Raw genomic sequence first — 15,309 nt, forward strand, 5'->3', positions numbered from 1 at the left:
TCTATCTCTCTCTCTCTCTCTCTCTCTCTCTCTCTCTCTCCACTCCGAGTCGTTTTTAAATTGCAGAGGTGGTTCCCGACTTAGACGCGCGTACTATGTGCGTGTATATATATAAAACATACTCACACGAGTTTGTTGTCTTTCTGGTGATCCAAGCGATGTGTGCACGCGCGCGTGTGTGTAGAGTTGACTGTGTTGGAATGACTAATTGCGCTGCTGCGCGGCGGAGCAGTGTCACGTCTATAAATAGTATAATATAATGCGAGTGTCGTCGGACGTCGGTTTTGCGAGAAACCGTTTTTCAAAGTCGACAAATCTGATGTGTGTACGGTGAGCACCGTGGAATAATAATCGCGTTCTTCTTCGATGAATCGATTTCGACCTAACCATCGGGTGACGATCACACCAATGCCAATGCCGAACCGTATCCATATAATCATAGCGTTATAACAATATTATAGGATAAGAGATTCGGCAGTGTATACAACCGCAGACCGCAGTCTAACGTTACTGCCGGACACGTGCTCCATGTGATTTTCGGTTTTGGTATAATTATATTTTTAAACCCTACGGCGGATTGGCAAAAATGTGCGCAATGATCCGCGTATCATATTATAAATAATGATATAGTATTATAATTTAGTACGATCCGTCCTGTGTACCTACCTCTATAGCTCCATAGCGCAATGCTTTCATTTATCACTATTGCTTTGTGTTCGCGTATCGTAATAGCGAATAAGTGGTCGGTCGAGTAATTGTATTCGAGTAATTAACGAGCATGTTAAATATTTCTAACGGATTTCGTCAAAAAGGGCGTTTAATTACATATAAATTTTAATGAAATTGTTAGCCTTTAGCAAATCGATTTTAGGTACACGTTGTATTATTATATTGAAGGAAATTAATTATAAATGACAAATTATTATTGACAAGTGGCAATTTTCAGTTTTCAGAAAATTATAATGGACGTAGTCACGTCGACTTAAATGATTATATTAATCTGTTTCAAATAATTTTGACTTTTGAAGATTTAATTAAATTTAATAATTATGACATAAATTTCATCTAACTTTCTAAACTTGATATATCGAGTCATTGAAGTTGTTGAGTGCGCTTTTGAAATGTTTTGAATTATAATTCAAATCTAAAATTATGCTATGCTAATATTGTTAAATAATTATTAAAAAGATATACTAGGTTTTTTTTTTTTATAAGAAAATACTTTATAGTCTATATAGTTACTTTAAATAATAATATCGTGGACCTATTAAACTATTTATTTTTAAATAGTAATCTATCCTTATTTTATACGTAGGTATTTATTAATTTCTATTTCGCTATTTTTGTAATACAAAGATGTTTTTCTTAATTTTTTCATATAATTGTCTTAACTCGACGTAATTTCATCACTTATAAACTATTAGTGCTGACTTGTACTTTTTATTATCTTTTTATTCATTAAAAATATTTTAAACTAAAACAAAAAACTTTTTTTTTTTAATACATAGATACTTTATAGATGCTTGATGATTCAAATGTTAACAGTTTTTTTTTTTATTTGGTCATCTATTTAAAACTATTTTTGTAGTAAATATTTAGCAATCGTACTTAGTTGTAACGTAATTTATGAAATTTATCATCACGTAATCTATGCAATCTATGAACTCAAAGATCATGCAGTGTATTTATATTTTGTACTTCAGTACTTTACGATTTTTTTTAAATAATTTTATTTGTATGTAAAAATGTTTTAGTTATTTTGAGAGCAAATTTTGGTATATTGATTATTGGTTATCGTTGAAAAGTTATTTGTGTCTCATGGAAAAAAAAACATCAAATTACGAAACTCAAACCAAATATATAATGCAAATACGGTAATCAAAGTAATAAAGTTATAAGCTAGACATAGTTCATTAAAAATGGTATTGTTTAATCCAAAATAATCACGTTTGATACTTTATAATCATGTATAATATAATAATTGCATTTTTAGATTTTGTCAAATGCAAAAAATACTTAATTATTTACAAGGTAATCTTAAAAGAAAATTTTTAAGGCATTTTTTTTTATTTTTATTTTAATACTTTTCTAATTAAATATCTTAAAGTTGTATAGAAACTGTTTTTTTTTAATCAATGCAATATTATTAAATTTATTTAGTATAAATAAAACATTTAGTGGATATTGGCAAAGACATCCTGCCTTATCCAATTGCAATTTTTACCTAAAATAAATGATCAAATTGCACTTGGGTTAAAAAAAAGTTTGGTCTAACTGGACTCGTGTAAAAAGCTGATAATTGTCGAACTGCATTCGTACAAAAAAAGGGTTCCAACAAAAGTATTTGAAAAATAAACTTAAAAACGTTAAAAATGTTACGAATCTTGTTTAGGAACGTTTGTCATAAATATTTAAATAGCATTATATTGGATCGTAATGCTCTTTTTATAACACGAGTAATTTTTCGATGTGAGTTAATACATAACCCCGAAGAACCACCGAATGTACCTCGAAAAATGATTTTAAATTTAGTAAAGACAAAAGCAGCTGTTTAAAGTATTTATAGACTAATAAAAATTATCAGGAAAGAAGTTATCAACGCTCCTGTATAATTAACACAATTAATAAATAATAATCAAATATGAAAACATATATATTATGAACATCAATTCGATTTTACTAAAAGAGTGCAGTTTGACTAAAATAAATGCAACTCGACTATACTCGACAAGAGTTGTTAATATAACTTTAAGGGGTATTTTTATAATGAAATTAAAGTTGTATTAAATCATTTTGTATTTAACACAAAAACATTTTTTAGAAATATAAACGGTTTTCGTACACATTTAATTCTGTATTATTATTATTATTACTATTATTTTTAGATATTATATGTACAGAAATAAATAAATACTTTTTTAAGATTAAAACGTTTGTTTAAATGTTGCTGCATATTACTAGTTTATACTTAAGAGGATGCCAGCGTAGTATTTGTTATCTCTCTCTAACCCATGCGCGACATAGCAAATTTTACATTAATTAGAGTTATGAGTATTTTAATATTGTAAATTTTTTATACATCTTAAAAAACTCATAATTCGCTTTAAAATTAAAATATAATAAAACGCCTATGAGATGCCCTAGATAATGTTCTTAACTTTAAATTCTATAATATGTCACTTCACTATAATTTGAGAAATTAATATGGTTATAGTCATTTTTGTGAACGTAAGATTTGCTATGTTGCGTGTGGGTTAGAGAGAGACAACAAATACTACGTTGGCATCCTCTTAAATACAGTATAGATACGTTTTCCACTTATATCTGAACACAACATAATAAAATTTAAGTGATAAAACGTATTATTATCGTCTAATATTATTATGTTATAGAATCATTAATCATGGGATGCAATCAAGATAAGCACTTACGTATAGTAATATTGAGGAGTATCTGTGCAACACTGAAGTGTCGGAGGATATTTTTAATTTGAGTAGTGAATTGATAGTGTTGGGAAATGGAACAACAAGTGTCAGTCTTTTGAAGAACTTGCTTATCCGAAATGCATTTTCCACCCATGGCTTCTTAATAGTACGTAAGTACCATAAAGGATTTTATAGCACACGCTCTAATATTTTGTTGTGTGTTATAGGTATGAAAATTGTATTAGCAACGTTGTTGTTTGGAAGTTTCTCCCCGGGCCATAAAAATCGACTACATTGCTAGCAATAACATCCATAACGTTTTAACAGGTTGATTCTCTACAACGTCATAAAAATACGAAGATTATGCTTTTCAGCTACTAAACAATATTTCGTTTAGCGATATTGTGTTTATTGTATTGTACGGTGCAGTTGGCGTAGTATATATATTATTTGCAGAAGTCGATAGGAAAACGGACGGGAGATGGAGCAGATACATATAGTATACATTTGTGAGTCACAAATCAAAATAATTAAATGCTTGTAATTTTAGATTTTGAACGTAGCAAAAACGGCTATCGCATATTTTAATTTTTTGTTTTTTTTTTTTGTTTTGCATAATTGGCCTTCTACTGATTTCTTTAACAGGCGACGACGTTCAGCTTTCGTTGACCTGTCAGTTCTGTCCAATCTCTTCCTTTTCTACCGTCCACGGAGAATGACTTGGAAAACAGATAGTTTTACGTTTAATATCGAATTTTTTTTTTTTATTAACACGGAGTAGCTACCAGCTAAAGTCTACCCCGGCGATGTCTACAAGAACGAATACCGATGTACCGATGAGTATCCCTGGATGTCCCTCGATGTATAATTATATATATGTACTGTAAACTAATCTTATCCGAGAAAAGTATCTTTGAAATAGTGTCTACTATGTGTGTGTACGGGTTAATGATACTCTGTACATCCATATGGGCTCTGTAATCACATATGTATATTTATAATAATAATTTGTTATGGCGTATACCATAACAAATACCGTAGATACAATGATCACCGGGTATCGTGATTAATGATTATCATAAACAAAAGGGTGAATTCGGCAGTGAAAGCGTAAAACGCTTTCCCCTGACGAATTTAAAGATCCATTGTTGGCATTTTTGGCAGAGTGACAGAACGGGATGGATGTATAGAGCGAACACCGTCGTGGACTCGTGGCAATAAGAATTGTGGAATGGTGACTAAATATCGTAAGAGTCTTCCCACGTGCTGAATATTTTTTTTCGTTGGCTCAGATTAAGACGTCTGCTTAAATTATCACGTTTTGTACCATACATATAACTATATTCATTTCTATTATAGTCGGGCAACGCAAACTCGAGAATTTAGCATATTATTTAATTTTTTTTTTTTTATATATGTACTGTACATATAGAATTTAGAAGTAATATTATTTTAATACCTCATTAAAATCATAAACGTAATGATGATAGTTATTTGAACGATTTTAAATCACATATTATAATACGACAATAATAGAAAAACCGGTGAGGTTCAATGAAAAAAAAAAATATAGCCTTAATAAATCGCCCAATGTGTATACTTCACTATTATTTAAAAATACATCTTCGTTATAATTTACTGACATAATTAATTTTTATTTACGCGGAAAACATAGATTACAATTCTAAGACTTTTGTGCATATTTAAGTAAAATATTATAGTGAATATAAAATTAAAGAGTTGCTTAAGAAAACTAACAAATCATAGCAAAGGCAATAATACTTTTTAGAAATAACTATGGCACTACGCTAAAACTAATTAAATTCGTTTTAATTGAATTTGCAGTTATGAATTCATAAGAGTAACTCTTTACATTTCAGTAGTCTTTGTTTAAACTCAAAATATTTTTGTAATCCTAAATCTCATAAATATTATTTTGAGTAGCTTTTATTTAAGAATATTGTTTAATTGAATTCATTCAAAACTATTCCCAAATAATATGATTTATTGTGAATTTTTATGTAGTAATAATATTATAATATTGTAATGAAAACTCTAGCAGGTAACTATACACTATTATATCTATAATTTTGCTGTTGTTTATACCAGTATCTAATTATATGTTTAGCAAAATAAATTGTAAGACATTTTTTATTTACTATTTAACTATTTTTTTTTTGTTTTGTTTGTTTGTTTTTTTTTCTTTTTATATAACTATATAATGAGCTCTTTTCATTTTTCTTTTTTTGAGTAGATAAATTATTTTAGTAGGTAAGTAAAAAAATGTTGATTTTTTTTAAGTACATTGTAATAATATAAGTGTTAAGGACAAGCATTTAACTTCGGTTAATGGTTTCAGAAGATAAAATTATATTTGATTTAATTCTTTTTTTTTTTTTTGATATAGTATCTGATTTAAAATTTTAATTCTTAATTATAAAAGTTAAATATAATTGAGAGATATTATCTTTTGAACTTTTTTTCACTCTAAAGGTAGTTTGATTTTTTTCTGTTTTTTATAAATATTTAAATTAATATGAAATCCAAATGATATATACTATTACGTAGACATGTTTATATAATTTATCTTAAAAAGGTTAATAAATTGTATAACATATATGGATTATTGAATTTGATAATACCAACATTATTATTGAATTATTCATTGTTGTGCACTTCGTAATATTTTGGGTTGTGTCATAACTTAATAACTAAAAATAAATATAAAATACGTATAGACATATTGCGGCTGAGAGTTGAACGTGCATTTCACTTCGATCACATCGGTTTAGTAGTTGTGCTGTAATACTATGGAATCTGTAACTTTGAAAGCAATGATAAATTGTTGAACTTGATAAAAGAATCTGAGCGAAGCTTGACGAAGATGTTCTTGCTTAAACTTATTGATTTTTTAAAAACTTTTCGATAGTTTATTTTTAAGTTTCCTGATGCATAGAAAATATTAAAATTTAAAACAATTGTTAGTTTAGAATAATGTACAATCGAGTACAATAAAAATTGAATAACTCAATTGAAATTAAAACTAAAGATTTAATAAAAAATAGTTTAACGTAAAATGTTAAATTGTGAGTGCTACTAAGATATTTTAATTACTCTTCATCAATATTAAATAATATTTAATATTTTAGTTACTATTTCAAAATAATTGATAAAAGCTCTTGCCGTATTTTTTATTTTTGGTATTTTATTATTTGTTTTTTGAAAAGTAGACAATAAAAATGTTATTGTATATATTAAACAATATACCGTTTATAAAGTTTAAGCACTTAGAAAATGTTTATACTTTTACTGCAAGTCGTCAGAAGTATATATATATATATATGTGTGTGTGTGTGTGTGTATATTGCGAGTATGATAATAATTGGATTAATTTGTATTTTTATTTTTTACGGTTACGAGCATTTTGAACGGGTATCTTTAATTGAGATAAGGAGAAACTAAAAATAATATTTAATTGTATGGTGAATAATACATTAATGATAAAAAAAAAAATGTATTTAAATTTGTGTTTTATTTAGATCCAACTAGTAAGTTCTAATTTAATCAGTACTAAAAATAATGATGCGTACATATAAAAATAGCAGTATGAAAAAAGTGATCACATCATAGTTATAATGTTGACTGTGTTACTCAGACATAAAATTATGCTGCTGATCAGAGTGAATGGTCCAACGCAAGGGTGGATGGTTGTTGAGACAGTATGATAATAATATTATTGAGAATATAATCCCACGGATTAGTGATTTTGATCTTATTTTATGTATATGTGTACAAATATGTATTGTTCGGTAAAAAAGAAAACCACCAATAAACCATGTAATTGAATTCTATCATTCAAACGATTCTTTTATCTTAATCCTTACTATGTCCGGTTTAATTTGACAATAATATTTATAGTATGCCTTTAGAATGTGGTTTGAACAATAAATAAATAAACAATGCCAATAAATAATATATATAAAACAATTTTTTTCATGGTAGTTATGACGAATTCGTATAATACAAATTAATATAATTATTAATTTCCGATTTAAATCATATAATCATATTTCAGATAATCGAGTGCTAATCTATCTCATTTGTAGTTTTTAAAAGTTAATAAGTACCTAGTTAATTATCACAAGAACAGAAATAGCGTGTCAAATTTAACAACGTCTATTTGTAAAAATTCTGACAAGTAACTCCTTCAACTTAACTTTGCACTTATTAAGAAGTTTGGTGTAAGCTTATAAATGCGTTATTTGATTCATATATAGTAGGAGTCTGTCGTTTGTGTTATTTAATTTATATAATCTGGATCCAATTTCAAATGTTAAAAAATGTAAATTAAAAGTGTATACAACCTACGAGTACAATATAATATTTGATGTTAAGTTTAATTTAACGTTTATATTGCGCATTTCTTAGCTTCTGGATTTTTTTTTTTTATTTTTTTTTTTGAAACAATTTTAACCGTGTAATGTATTTCACGCAGTCAATAAGTGGAAATATGATCCTTACAAAAAAACACGGTTTTCTGAGTTGTATAATTTTGGTGTTTTAACTTTAAACTCACTTAACAAATAATAAACATTGATTGATATTCCAATTGTGAGTATATTATTAATTAATAGGTAGGTAAATAATACTTACAGCGAGGTTTATAGGCAATGCTGCTACACTGGTTATTTATTGATATTACAGTAATTTAATAAATAATTTGAACTTATCATAACATTGTTATTTTTAAATAATTATAAAAGATTGGCAACAAAGTATTGATAATTATTAGAGTTTGTATAAAATCAAGTTTCTATTTATATATATGTATATAACTATTACGTAAGATATAATATAGTCGTTGAGAAATAGAGCATTATGTGATTTTTTAACATTATAATACAATTTTGAATGAATATTTCTAAATTTTAAATTATTACTATTTAATAATGTAATCATTTTATTTTAAGAAATATTTGTTTTGAACCACAACATATATTATTGATAATAATAATACATGTATTTATATAGATGTCTCTGTTAGTGTGTATTTTTAAATTAATAAAGTAAATAGATAATTTTATCATAAGATATACTCAAAATCAAAACTATATACTGCCGTTTAATTGTTTTTGATATTAACTGGAACAGGTGAACTGATTAATCTAAGTTTGATAAAAACTTATTTTTAACGTTTAAAGGACAGTAATAAAGCTAATTTAATTAATTCTGTTTTGAAGCGAGTTCGATAAGATTAAATTAAATTTATTGATTATTTACATTTTTCTAGTATTATGAAACTATTAATATTTTTAATATTAACATAACTGAATCACCTAAATTTATCTCTTATTTTCCTCTATTAAATATTTAGTTTAATCATGATGTTGTAGTAATAACGCATATCAAAATAAGTTGAGTATACTTTGATTAAAGGGTTGTTATAAACTCATTTTCTTAACCGAAAAAATCATTTTACTTAGACACACACCTTAGGTAAATATTTGCAAAACATTATATTAGCTTAACAATCTCAATGTAATCTTCTGCGTAAAATATTTCTTTGGTTTTCCATATAATTTAATAATTATTCTATCAATGAATTACTAATAAAATGTATAATTTATATTTTTATTAAATTTTATTCGGCCAAAAATGAGCTTAATACGTTTAAGCATATTGTGAAAAATTTAATGAAAATTTTAAACACATTTGAACGCAATTTAAAAATAAATGTCATTGTAAGAAAAAAACAAATACATTAAGAAAGATTATACTGTAGATGACAGATTAAAGTTTGAACAAAAATGTTCGGAAAACGATCAAATTAGTAATATAAATTAACTTATATTAATTAGAATAATAACGCTTTGTGGCAAAATTAAATAATAATATACAAATAAATAGAAAATATCGCCTAATATTTTAACTCACAAGTAGAAATAATAGTTGTTTACTGAAAAGTAGTTAAAAAAGTGGATCTGCGTATGGCCGCAAATAACATTATAGTATCGAATATAAAATGTTAACATAATACTATTATTATTTTTGATGTCATCCATCAGAAAAACAAATCAAAATTGCTTTGAGTTTATTGTTTATACAATAAAAATATTATCTTAAAAACTTCAACACAATACGTGTCATAGGTATTAAAGTTAAATAATAAGTTTATTTATTTTACACATTTAACTATGTTTACGATATACAATGGTGACAGCAGTATAAATGTTTAATATTTATCTTCAATAGAACGTTTGTACTTAATTGACTATGCTAAGTATATTTTTCATTTGGTTAAATATATAGTATTATATTAATCATATTTAAGTATTACAGTATTGTTAACTGCTTCCGTACAAATCGAATTGTGAATAATACAATTATCTATAAATTACATATGTGACTTCTCAATGTGCGATATTTTATGATTGGACCATGAAATATTTTTCATTTGAAAAATTTTGGAGCAATTTTTGAATAAAAATCTATTACTTAATACCTATTTTAAGTTTTAAAATCCATCATTAGATTAAATACGATTTTTGTAAAGGGATTAGAAAATAATTCTGACGTATTTTGTGGTATACTCGTATTGCATGATGTTTTATTAAGCTTGTTATAAAGGTATTTTTGAGTTTTTGCCAAGCTAAAAGCTTCTGTTTAAATCCAATTCATCACATTTACTATTTGTTAAAAATCGCTTAGACTTTGGCTGTCAAAATTTATTTTTAAAATGTATTCAATACAACATTTACGCACTAAATAAGTTATTGTCAATTGATTTTTTTGAGATGTCGATTGCAACAGATGTTCTAATATTTTTAAAATAAAAAATTATACTATATTAAATTATAGTATATATATTATAAATAAATATAGAAAAATACACTTAGTTTTTGATCTAAGGTTGTGAACGGAAAGTTATAGTATAAATCCTTAATTAAATATATATTTTATATTCAAAACTATTTAGTGAAGTACTTCGATTGGTAGGCATATTTATTATTTATCATGGTTTATTATACACACGATTTTTTGTTTTTACATTTTTGATATTATATCTTTAAGTTTATTAATTGAACTAATACAATAAATTTGTGAATTTACAAATAGTTGTCTCAATTTTTAAATTATAACTTATTGTAGAAATTTATTTGTAACAATTTATTGGGTCTATGTAATTAATTACTGGTTATTAGTTGTGGATTACATTATTTTATCATTTAAATTGCATTAATTAATTTATATTTTTGTAACTTGTAAGAATATTTAAAAAACTTAATAAATCATAAAGTTGATTTTAGGAAGAAGTCAAATTGAATTATAATTTGTGTTCAACATTCTTATTCCATTACTAAATTGATAAATATTGCATTTTAAAAGTAATATGATATTAATAAATTGAATTATTTTGTTATAGGTATATTAAAAAAAAAAGAACAAAAACAAATCGTTGACTTATATATATAAAAGAATGCCCGTAATAATTGCAAAAATGTATCTTAATAACTGTAATTTATTATCATTTCATTAATTAGGTGTATTATACGTACATAAATTTATTCTTGATAATTAATATTAAAAAAAAAAAATTGTTTTAAATTATAATATTGCTGCAATTTTTTACTGCATCCTATAAATTATTATTTTGGACACGAGCCCATTATTACAAAAAAAATTCTGATATACTAATAAAGTAATAACTAATAAGCTATATTTAACATAAAAACAATGTAACTTGGGATATTAAAATACAACATATATTTTTTATTATTCATTATCTTGGTAAATTCATATGTATAATATTTCGTAATATTAGGTACTTAAAAAATCAGTACCTAAATATATAGGTAATACGTACAACTTTTAGAGTAAAGAGTGCTAGAGTCGGGTTGACCACGCGGTGTCGGTTTTATATCTGAAATAAATAAATAATAAATCATTGCGTTCGATAAATAACTCTGATCTGTTCTGACTACTGAATGTTTTCGTATAAGTGCGTCTGATAAAATGTTGGTTTAGATTTTGAATATTAAAAATCTTAATGTTCACTCTGCATCAGAAGAATCCACAATTTTGACAAAAACGATTAAGAGTACCTACCTAGTAATTTTATTCAATTTTTACGACTGTCATTATAGTCGCACTTATTCAACAGTATCTTTACGGCGTCTCGTAAAACACTGACACATAAAACTATAAGCATTATTATTATTATGATCCGTTGTGCCGTACATGTAGTTTTAGCACATCGATGTTATACAGACGAGTATAAAGTGTTCGAGAAAGGTTATCAGTACAAAATGACCTAGGGACGTATAATAAAAAAAAAACATAACAAAAATTGGCATTATTTCCTTTTTATAATAATATATTTCTATCAGCTTGCAGAGTACCGGTGGTCGTTACATTTTGTAAACGCATATACAAAGATAATTTACTTAACGATGTTGAATGGCTCACTCACCGTTTCAGAGGTCAGCGAATGGTGGACAATATGAAAATTCTTCACAATCATTATCGGACTTATAGCATCCAATAAATATATTAAAAATACGCGTGCTTATATATTACGTGCGATCAAAAGTTGATTGCTATTAAAATAATTCAAATTTTGTAGACTGCATAAAATTATATAAATGTATACGGAAAATATCTCTGCACTCGAGAATTAAAATATTTACAAACGAAATACTCGTACCTAGACAGCATATTAACGTTCGTACACGCATAGAGATCATACAGTATACCAATAATCATATTCACATGCGTAAAAATATTATTTCGTACTGACGACGTGTGTTCCGGGTTACCAAATAGGTAAACGTGAAACGTGAGTTATATTATATTCGCATTACATGATACGGGTGCCTCTATACACGGATGTACAACGGTCACACGCGGCACGGTTTTAACGACTTTTCATAATTCAAACACGTACGGCGTATCTCGTTTTCAGGAAAACTTGGAGAATCTAAATTCTAAAACGTCACTGAAGTATTAAATGACCCTTTATACTGTTTAACTCCCGAGGTTAGAGTTTGAGTTTTACGTCCGACACGAAAGCTTTCAACATTAATAAACCGTACGTACACGAGACTTCAAGGCAGCAACCGATGCAGCAGTGCCGTTTAATCGACCGCGGTACCCACGGCCCACCTAAAGAAAGTTGGGAATCCGGAAAACCTGCAGCTGTCACACACGTCGCTGCGGTGGAGATAAATAGCAGAAATACGATGGATAAACGTTCGAAACTAAATAAACGCATCCGGCGGCACTTTATACTACAGCAGTGCAACACTGTATTATGCATGTCTGCTTAGGTGTAGTTTAATAATTATATTGTTTGGATAACATTATCGATATATATATATATATATATTATGATACGTGTACTTTGTATACTACTTCCATAAATTGAATTATTTCATATTTCGGTTTTAATTTACTTTTGAACAATAATTTAAATTTGTAAAAAAACTACATTTTTAAAACTTTTTTACAGCTATATAACTAAATACTAATCAAATGACCGTTTAAAATGATAGGTGATACAGTGAAATACTGTTATTATACCGCGATGACCAGTGAAAACCTAATAATATAATATAGATTATACATTTATAATTGATATAACATTGTATTAAACTATTTTGAAATTTTCATTTTTTTTTTTTTTATTAGATACCTAAAACTTATACTGTATTAAAGTATCTTATTTCTATACATATATATATATTTTCAAAAAAAATTAAACACTTAAAATTTAATTATTTTATATAGTTATCGTATTGTTTTATTACTTACGGTACAAAGTATAATGTAAAAGTATAAAGTATGTAAATTAGTCGACAAAATCATATCTTTTTATATTTAGTTAAAACTTTACTTAAATTTAAAGAGTTTATGATTAATAAGTTATAATAACTTCTACGCAGAACACTTTTCGAAATCCATCTCAAATATTAGCTTGGTCTTTATCAAATACTTTTGGCTAGTTTACAAAATTATTAAGTGTCTACATACTTTATAAAAAGTGTTATACATAATTTTAAACTATATGGTACATTATACATACATTCTGATAGTGTATAGGTAGTAGAATTATATTATCTACGCCATAATTATTTTTCATGGTCTCTCTAACACACATTTTCTTTGTGAAGTTAGTGTTAATTTATACAATAAAAGTCAATTAACGAAAAATATTAAAAGTAGATAAATGGAAATTTGTTTACGGAAAATAACGTTAAAATATTTTAATGAGGAAAATTAAAGCCAAATTTAGTTAGAAATTAATAAATTATTGAAACAAAGTTCTATTAAAACTGTTTAGTGTTCTGCAGCTAATATATTTTCGTATGTGTATTAAGCAGTAAAAGGTGCATACTTTGAGTGATATTTAATTCCACTAAATTAATTAAACAAAAAACGTGAGAAGAGTTTTATAGCGTTTGATAGTGAACTGTAATTAATTAATTACCAAAAGATAAAAAAAAAAAATGGTAAACGTTGGCAAGTTGTAGTTACAACACACGTGGTTTTTGACAAATTATTATAAACTATAAAGACATTGAAGTAACGAAAATATGACACGGTTAGGTGGTCTGATAGATGATTATAAACACCGTAAGTGTCCTTCGTCACTTGTCAACAAAGAGCTTTGTAATGTGTGTCGACTTATTAAAATGAAAGAAAAAAATGAATATAGGTCAAGTGTTCCATCGATATCGATTAGCCATTTGATTTTTATACATTATTTTATTCTATTATTATTTATTACTACTATTACCTACTATATAATTTATGTATTACAAATTCATAAATATACTAAGTGATTCATTTATTGAACAACATTCATCATTTCAAAATCTATTAATGTTTTTGAAAATATTTTACATAATCTCCCATTGAAATAAAACATCATTCTTTAAAAAAAATATCATATATTTTTATAATCTGTTAAGTTTTTTATTTTCTTGGATGAAAATAACCATTTATATATTCTGGAATAGAATATTATTCGGAGTATTTCGATACATTACAATTAAAATCGGTTTGTGAATTACAAGTATTTACAATTTTGTTAAATTGATCAATATTTTGCAGAATATTTTCGTCCTTTCCACTCAGCTCATCTAAACATCATTGAATAAGTACTCATAACTCATTAACTATTCGTCATTAACGATTTCTGTGTATTGAAAAATTCCAAAAAATATTTTGATTTAGAATATGAAATTGAAAATGTGTGGTGTCATTCAAAAAAACTTAAAAAATTATCACGATAAAAATAACAAAATATATTATTTTTTTAAAGGAACGTTGTTTTATTCCGACAGGAAATTATGTAAAAAATATTTTTCATAATTTCAATAGATTTTGAAATAATAAGTATTGGTTGATAAAATCACTGTATTTTTTACAATGATTATTACGGGTGGTAAGAGGTAACAATGGTTTCATTGACCACAATAATGAGAGAGACATTAAATTTGATGGAAAAGAATAGATTTTTTTGTGGAGGAACAGCAGACCATATATTTGTTGATATTAAAGCTGATGTAATATTAGATAACAACCAAAATAAGATTATTAAAATTTGTTTTGTGTTCAAGATGTTAGAACCTATATTATAGAAAAATATTTTAAATTTGAAAAATATTATAAGTACGTTATTATGTTACGTATAATGCATCATAAATTAATTTTGTGTTTACCAAAATGTTTATAATGTTTAAAAAATACAATATTATCTCAAAAATAAATTCAATATATAAAAATTAAATTTTTAATTGATATTTAATTGGTTAATAATAAAAAAATGTTTATTTATGCTTATCTAATAATATGTATTTATATATATTTATATATAAAATAT

This window comes from Rhopalosiphum maidis, chromosome 2 (genome assembly GCF_003676215.2).
Source record: "Rhopalosiphum maidis isolate BTI-1 chromosome 2, ASM367621v3, whole genome shotgun sequence".
Lineage (NCBI taxonomy): Eukaryota > Metazoa > Arthropoda > Insecta > Hemiptera > Aphididae > Rhopalosiphum > Rhopalosiphum maidis.